An 8,856-nucleotide genomic window follows, 5' to 3' on the forward strand; every position below is an offset into this window, starting at 1 on the left:
CAAAGCTGACTAAAAGTGATCGAGGATGGATAATTTCGACGAACTTGATGAACCTGTGATATCTTCTTCAGGGCGAAAAAGGAAAATAAAAGCTGAAACGTTTTCACGGAAGCTTGCAAAAGCAGTGGGTTACAATGGTGAGGGAAACGCTCCATGTATTGCGTGTAATCACATCCATACAGTTTATGATCACAACAACAACAACAACATTTTTCAGGCATCTACATTGTCATCTGAGGAGATTACAAAGGTTAAACGAGTTTTTTTTTTACTCTAAAACATAAAATGTGGAGTTATTTTTGAAAAAAAAAAAAAAAAAAAAAAAAAAAAAAACTGTTGGATGACTCAGTCGCTTATATTTGTTCTCTCAAAGAATCTGAACGAATGGTTTCATGAATGATTCAGTGACTCATTTACAAAGCCACTGGTTTCATTCCGGAGTAAGCAGAGTTCTTGAATTAATCTGTTTAATGAATGAGTCAATGACTCCCTCACAAAGACAACCGATTGAATCAATCAGAATTTTGAATTAAAGGGGTCATATGATGCGATTTCAAGTTTTCCTTTCTCTTTGGAGTGTTACAAGCTGATTGTGCACGCGATTATGGTAAGGGGCGTTACATTTCCGACGAGTGCTTGCGGTGTTCGGCCAATCACAATGCACTGGGTCAGCTGGCCAATCAGAGCAGACTGCGCTTGTCGGAAGGAGGGACTTTGTAGAAAACGAAGTGTTTGAGATAGGCGCGGCATAGAGGACCTACAATAATGTACAGTATTTTAAAAATAATGTGTTTTTTGAACATTAAAGCATGTCAACATATTCTGTTACACCAAATACACAAAATAATGATCTTTAAAAAAGCATCACATGACCCGTTTAATCGATTAAATTAACGATTCAGTGACTCGTTTTGTTCGAGGAAATCGGCGTTTGAATGAATCGGTTCAATAAATGACTAGGACAGTCTTACTGCCACCTACTCGCGGGGCCTGAAAAAGTCACTAAAGCAATAATAATCGACTGGAGAAAATGACAAGAAATATAAGATTTAAAGTTAAACAAAGATGTTTGAGCTACAAATTAACTGGAAATTAGTTTAACACAATATGTATTAAAAAATAAAATCCGTGATAAAATTATATTTGTATGTTAAGTTCTGTAGCATATATTGTTGTAGAAGTGTGCATCCAGATGAGAGTTGGTTATGTAACGTCTTTAGAAAGTATTAGCCTACTGCAGTTTAGGACTGTTTTCTATCACACATGCTGCAAGTAATATATATTATGAAAGCTACATAGGTTACTTTAAGTGAATAATTCAAAGAATAGGCCTATTCTTTAACAATACCAATTTGCCAGGGTTACACAATGAGAAAAAGTTTGCCATTATGCAAGGTAAGATACGATTTCATAAAATTTAGAAAATTTTGTATTTCATGCTCTGACTGAGGTAGCTTTGATGTTTGACACGGAAGTGTTTTTATAGCTTTCCCGGGAAAGCATGGTCTAAATTCTTAGAGGGTTATAAAAACTCACTTTCAGTGAATGATACTGTTCTTGCAAAAATAACACTCATTTTATGATGTTTCCAAATACTTAAAAGATGTGTATAATTGAGAACAACGTACACTTCATCTGATGTGAAATTATGCTACTGAAGCAATGGTTGGAGGCTATGTCCAAATGCAGGAATGTTTCACAGAAATGCACACTTTTCATAGAAATAATACAGTAGCTCTTTCGGTGTCTTTCTCCGATTCACACATCTGTTTTTTACAGAAATATTTAAAACGTCAGAAAATCCATTTTTCTTTTTCTAATTCTTATATAACTGACCACTGTCTTTCATTTTGGTTTGCCTTTATAGGTTTACAGTAAATGTATTTTATTGCATTGTTTAAATTATATTGGTTGCATATGGTTTAGGAAAATGAAGAAATCAAGTTCATTCTGTGATTAAAATTGGCTGGATTTTCCAGTATTGATCATGTTCTGTAATTCTTAATAAACAAAAACTGATCATTGAAAATGTAATTAGTTTTAAATGTCATTAAACAACTATGAAAAAGAAAAAAAAAAAAAAGAAAAAAAAAAAGTATTATTTTGATTCTAAATTTGCACATTTAATATGTAAATACATGTCTGATTTTAATGTTAGCTCTGAATAATATCTACACAAATCTCTCTTTTTTTTCTTCACAGCGCATATACAAGTATGGCATAGGTCAACAGTCAATTCAGTGAAGTTCAGAAACCTATAAGTAAATAAGAACCTCAATGTCAGATTCATCCTTTGAGTTTCATTATAACAGCAGACTTGCTATTTATTGTCACTTTCTCAGCAGTAGCAGCTCTAAACTAACATGGTTCATTGTGTGTTCATCTACAACTTGAAGCCTTCATTCTTCAAAAAAAAAAAAGAAAGGGAGGATGCCACAAGGACACCAGCATGCTGGTTTGAACGGATTTGTTTTATTGCTAAGAGACCACTGGCCGAAGCCAAAACCCCTTCCTTCCTTCCGACCAGCCTTAGCAGAGAACAGCTTAAGCTGCAATGAATTAAGAAAATGAGAACCGGAAAATTGCACTTTTAATTTTCTGACCTTGTTCCATTTCCTGCACTAATGTCCAAGCGCTCTGGGAGCCACATCCCTCCTTTGTTTTTATGACTTTTATAGACAACACTCCACCATGTAAACCCCTATTTTCAATACAGAGCCTTACAATAAACATTTTGTTTTCAGTTTGGATCGATGTGTCTGGGTTTCCTCTGATCACGGGGTTTCCAGCAGAGAAAAGAGAAGTGGCTCAAATAAAAACTTGAGGGACATCATGGAGATTTTGGCAGATTTTTGTTCACCATAACAATATAATTTTAATGTGACAGAATATCCCCATGGGCCATTATAGCCTGTAGTGAAACCCCATTGAGCTGTTCAAAAAGTGAAAGGAAGTATGCCAAAGCAGAAAGTTCTCAAATCACACAAACTGATATTTGATCAAAATGAGTGATTTTTATCAATGGTGACGATAGAAATGTATATTTTTTACATCTATGTTATTCTCATGAATCCCATTTCAATCATTTTATAAAGCCCATTTTGTGCATTGGATTTTGGGGGATTGGCAGGTGCAATTTGTGAAACTGTATGAGACAGAAATCGCTCAAAGGCAGCTTAAATTGGCCAAGTTTCACTGGCTCCCCAGCACTGTTATTACCGAGAATATACATTGCTTGAATCACCATTAGTCAACAGCTGGCTTACTGCATTTAAACCAACCGAACGGACGTCTCATGAGAAAAGGAAACCGTGTCAACAACAGCAGTCACGTGCAGTACGAAGTGATGACATTCTATGGCTGTGGGGTATGTGGAGGCCTTAAAGCACAATATTTTTCATCATAGCTTTACTTTTGTGTTCAAACTTTTTTTCGAGCATTTCTTGTTTGTACTGCAGAATCCTCACTGGAAAAATAAGTCAGTACCCCGCGCAGAACAGTAACTTATTTGATTTCAATAAGAGTGTTGATGTTAAGCCGGCTCTTTATTTGTAGCGTACTATTTAGTGTAGTGTGTGAAAAAGAAAAGGGGAATACTGCATAACTGTCTTGAGTTAGCGTTTGGATGTAAGCCACTCTGTTTTTGCTCCATGCAGAGATTCATCGCGCCCTCAAGGAGCCTTATTTAGCGTACAGATGCATCTCATCTGCTGGGTCTTAGAAGCCATGCCACATGGGAGGACACAAATTTGTTTTAAGTAGGAATTTAAATACACGCAAAGAAAACTCTCAGTGCCTTGGCCTTGCAACACAAACTTTGCAGATTTCAGTCGTCTGTTTCACTGAAGTGCTCAAAAAAAGCGACCGCTGCCCTGTTTCAAGTCACGCTCCACCGCAGACAATGGCGCATATGAGCGATTTGGCAGTTCTGTATTGTTTGTGTCAGCAGAGTAAAGTAATTCATCCAAGATAACCTAAGGAGACCTCATTTAGTAGTGCTGAATTGACCATTCAGTCTTATCAGAGACCTTTCTGAGATGTTCGTATAGTCTCTCCGTTTTATCCGAGTTTAAGTATCACAACTCATTGTCCTTGTCTGATTTAATTAGTTGGCACTTTATTTGTGAGTTAAATGACCATCTCTTGCTCTTTTCAAATATGAAATGACATTGTGACAAGATAGCGATTCAAATCTGCCTCTCATTGTGTCCTGCTCGTAGGAACGCTGCAGAATAAATCTGAATAAATTAACCAGATAAATGAATATTCATAATAAGTTGCAGTTAATCTTTCTCTGCCTTCAGAGGTAAAATGATTGCAAATGACATGCCGTAGATACCAACGCAAATTTTTAAAGTTGATATCGATTAATTCACTGCTGCATTTGAATAACGAACTGTAAGATGACCCTAGCTTGGGCCTTATTTCTACATGTGGAAACTCCTTGCAGGTTAGGTATCATAATTCAGAGCTTTGTAGAAAACTTTTTTTTCCTACTTAAACTCAGACCTGAAGAGAAATTACACGGTGTTTACTCCATGCTCAATAAAATGATCACTTAATAAAAACTGGGAAAAAAAGTTTTGTTCTTAATATATATGTATATATATATATGTGTGTGTGTGTGTGTGGTCTTATTTGTAATATTTTTAGCATACTAATAAAATGTGCATATTCAGACAGTTCTTATATTATTTAAACAATTTTTATTAATCCAGTAAAGAACAAATGCTTTCACTAGAATTGTAGCAAATTCAACCAAAAAGCCTTAAACAGCAAAGGGATTTTTGTAACTTATGCCGAATTCACACTGCACGATTTTCAAAGTCATCAGATCACACTGCACAAGTATCTGGGGTAGCATTCAGTTACTGCTGTGTTCTCATTGCACAATGGATCGGCGACAGGAGGTTACACACTGCATGACTTTACAATAGGAAGAATCGCCGACAACGCTGTCTGGTCCGCAAACTACATTTTACAACCAAATGCACACAAGAAGTGACAAGGAAATAACGCAAGATCACACGTGAGATAAGAGTTCTCGCGCGAGACTGGAAATGTTATTAAAATACAAATGGTCGACTAAACTGTCCTCCATTTCTCGGGTCCAAATAGACAGAGAAGGAGCCTTTCTCGGAACCGAAGCCATGCTTGCTGATATTGTGGTCTATAACTCCTCTCATAAGCTCTCTCATTGGCTGTAGGTCATCGCCAATGTATTTTTCAGTCAGAACTCATTTCACACAGCCGACGGATACATTCTCTCAGATCGCATCTTTGATAATTCACACTGCGTGAATGAGCACCGATTTGCCTCCGATTTCAGGCGATTTCGCAAAACCTGTGGGCGAGTGAAAATCGGGGCTAAAATCGTGCAGAGTGAACTCAGCCTTAGAAAAAGTAGGGGGAAAAGAGAGAGAGATTGAGAGAATGAGATCTGACCTTTGACCCTTTGCTGCTTCTCTAGGTTATAAAGTGACTGAGCATTACAGCAGCTCATTCTTAAAGGGCTCGTAGGAAGTACACACTGCATCTGTGGTGAATAGCCCTCTGGTAGAGCGTTTCTGCGCGAGAAAGCTTGAGGACGCATCTGAAGTGCTTTGATAAAGTGCTTTGAGAGAAAATGAACTCCCTCATGGATTTAATGACATCAAAGAGTAAGTCTCTGGCATCGTAATAAATTCAGACCAAACTCATTGAGAAAGAGAGGGAAATTGGGCCTTGATTATCACAGCTTTTGTGTGACATTGAAAAGACTAAGAAGGCCAAGGGAGGAAGGGGATAAGAAAAACCCACTTGTCCTCTCTCAAACTAGCCCACAGAAGAGAAAGAGAAGAGCTGTTTGAGGATAGTGTGCTGCCTTGTCGTCAGAGCGCTACACGGTTCTGAAACAGAAACTTTTCTGCCCATTGGACACAGCTTTTATAAGCATATATGAGGGACAAAACAAAGCCCGGAGTAATAAGGAGCCCGCACAGTGGCCATTATTTATTAAGAAAAACTCCCTTGATGCATTATTTCTATATGATCACCGTATTCACACTGGTCTTTTTAAAGTCAAACCAAACTGTGACATGTTTACAATACGGGCCTTTTAGTAACTTTCTTTTCACAGTATAAATCTCTTTTCAGACGCTTCGTTAGATTCTTCTGGGTTTCATAGCAACAGAATTAATAGAGTTTGCGAGCACAATGGGTCTGACATCGGGGGGGGGGTAATTTTACCTCAGTTTGAGCCAAATTAAATAAATGCTTTCATAGTGGTATCCAAACACTTTATTCAAATAGCTCACCGACTCTGCCCTCCTGACTCATAGGTAACAAACATATGACATGGAAATACTGAATATAAAAGTTAGTGGGGGTGAATTATGGGACGTTTAAAAAGACATTGATGTAAACGTCAAGCCAGTCTGTCATTACCTCAAGCTTTTACAGCAACACCTTTTGGCTTACGGTTTGAGCTGAAAGTGTACTGGTTCACTGGCTTTCCCCATCAAGACATTTGAGTGTCTATTAATGCCTCTAGAAATGGCCAGATAATTGTTCCTTTAGTTTTGATTTTAGGAGGCCTGACTTTTACTTCAGCTTGTATAATAGATTTCTGGTTACGGTTTACAAAAAAATAAGATGCAGTCCTGTCTGTGCTAAACTGTGGTTTGCATGGAATGTCTTAATTTCAGTATTGTGACTTGTTAACTAAATAATGTCCATGAGTAAGCGAATTAGCAATTGATAAGAGACAGCAAATGATTGGCGCAATGGAAAAAATCCGGAAAGCAGTGGATGTGCACACACTCATTTTGCCTTTATGAGCTAAGAGACTTTCAAAAACATTCAAATATATGTACGCTCATTAACTCTCTGAAATTGTGGATTTCTACTTTTCTTTTTTCTGATTTTCTTATAAAAGCTTTATCTTCATCTGATTAGAAATAAGTCAAACCATATAATTCAAGGAACCACAGACATGAAAACCCACAATATGTTACAGTGCCATCTTTGTTGCTCAAATGGTTTCAACAATCAACCTTTTGTATGAGTGACTGGAAACTTCCTATAAATGGTAAGCAAATCTGCTGAGAAGTTGTGGGATAGTTTCATCAATTCAGAACGGTTTGGGTTTACATATACAGTAATTTTAGTGTTAGGGCTTGGCTAACTCAGGTAGCAACAAAATCAAAACACTACTACACATCCTTAGTTGTTAGTATTTATGTGACTTGTTTTAGGATTTTAAGGCATACCCACTCACTGACCTTTCAAAGTATTTGCTTCTGGTGAGATATACAACAGCAGACTGATGAAGGCCCAAATCTTTCAATCCAAAATGTCTTCTCAGCTCCTTTGAAATATTTTTCATAAGCCCGTATTTCTTTTGAACAGCAGGTAATTAATATTGTGCAGTTTTGTTTATGGTGGGGTGCCACACCTGAACTGACTGAAAACACCTGACAGCAATTACACCCTTTTCAAGAGTTCATTATCCAAACATTCCACAGACCTTTTCGATTAAGGACTTGAATTGTTTAAACCAGGCTTGTTCCTGAGATCTACCTTCCTGCAGAGTTTAGGTCCAACTCTAATCAAACACACCTGAAGCAGCTAATCAAAGTCTTGAAAATCATAGGCAGGTGTGCTGGAACAAAACGTATTCCAGACAATACAGACCTGGCAATGCAACATGTTCTTTGCTATTGCTATATATTATTATCAATATTTTGTATTATTCATTAGTATGATTTAGAAGTTTTAAAAACATTGTAGATCACCCATTCAGAAAATTATATGCTGCTTAACCAAATCATTTAAAAAACACTTAAAAAATCATTTTAAATATGCATTGTGAGCTTATATGATGATGTTTGATGATTGATTCTATTAAATTCTAAAACAATAAAAACAAATTTAGATCAATTTGTTTTTATTGTATATTATAATATTTTTAGATTAATAATTTTTAGATTATTTTTTTTTATTTACATATGATAAAACCAAATTCTGATTAAATTAATTTATAATCTTAAATTAATCTGTCAAAGTGTCAAAAATGTTCTGAAGTGTAAACATTGTACCTCAACTGTGCAAAGGTTAAATCATTCTAATATACATTATAATATACAGGTATTTTAAAGATAGAAAAAAAAATGTTCACTGTTCATTGGTTTAGAATTGAACTTTGTAATATTTATAATTAAAGGTGTGGAGAGAAAATTAACATATACTACATACTGTGATTTAATGTTTATTATAGTGGCAGAATTCATGCTATTAAATAATAATATATTAAAAAATAGTAAAATAATACTTTAAATTGAAATTTTAAAAATAATTATGATAAAAAAAATAATATAATAAACATGTGTTTTAAAATACTTTCAAACAAATAACAGTGGCTGGATTGAGACTCCTTCGACAGAATATTCTTTCTGCTGTTCGGAGGAAGAGCTCAAAATGACAAACTTTCAACAAAACCGTCAAAAGCCTCACACACAGCAGTCTCACTCAACTCGATGTCTCCACACAGCAGTAAACGCTCTCCATTTTTTCATAGTGAAGGCAGAGCAGGAAATGATATAATTGTTGCATTTTTCCCATGCCCATTTGCCCTGTGCTTGACCCCCCTCCTTCGGCTGCTGGGAACGGTCACTTAGTGATTAGTGCTGTGAGCATCTGAGTTTTCATCCGCAGAGATCTGTGTAGCGGGTGTCCGAAGACCTTTACAGTGCATCCGTGTGGCTGTGAGATAGAACTTGTGGGAAAAACGGCTTTATGTGGTGCTGCCGCTGTAAATAGAGCATCAGGAAATCTGTTTAACAATCACTCATGGGATGTTTAATGAGTCTATAGTTA

The 8,856-nt window shown here is 36.3% G+C and overlaps 1 long non-coding RNA gene across 1 annotated transcript in view; it reads right to left on the minus strand.

Moving 5' to 3' along the window:
* Nucleotides 1-7,515, minus strand: part of LOC107673115 (uncharacterized) — a 15,845-nt gene extending 8,330 nt beyond the window's left edge. The window contains exon 1 of the long non-coding RNA XR_001632375.1: nt 7,263-7,515. This is a non-coding gene — a long non-coding RNA (uncharacterized LOC107673115). The remainder of the gene's footprint in view (nt 1-7,262) is intronic.
* Between the last annotated feature and the right edge of the window lie 1,341 nt (nt 7,516-8,856).

The sequence above is a fragment of the Sinocyclocheilus anshuiensis genome, unplaced genomic scaffold, assembly GCF_001515605.1.
Source record: "Sinocyclocheilus anshuiensis isolate Anshui unplaced genomic scaffold, SAMN03320099.WGS_v1.1 scaffold496, whole genome shotgun sequence".
Taxonomy (NCBI): Eukaryota; Metazoa; Chordata; class Actinopteri; order Cypriniformes; family Cyprinidae; genus Sinocyclocheilus; species Sinocyclocheilus anshuiensis.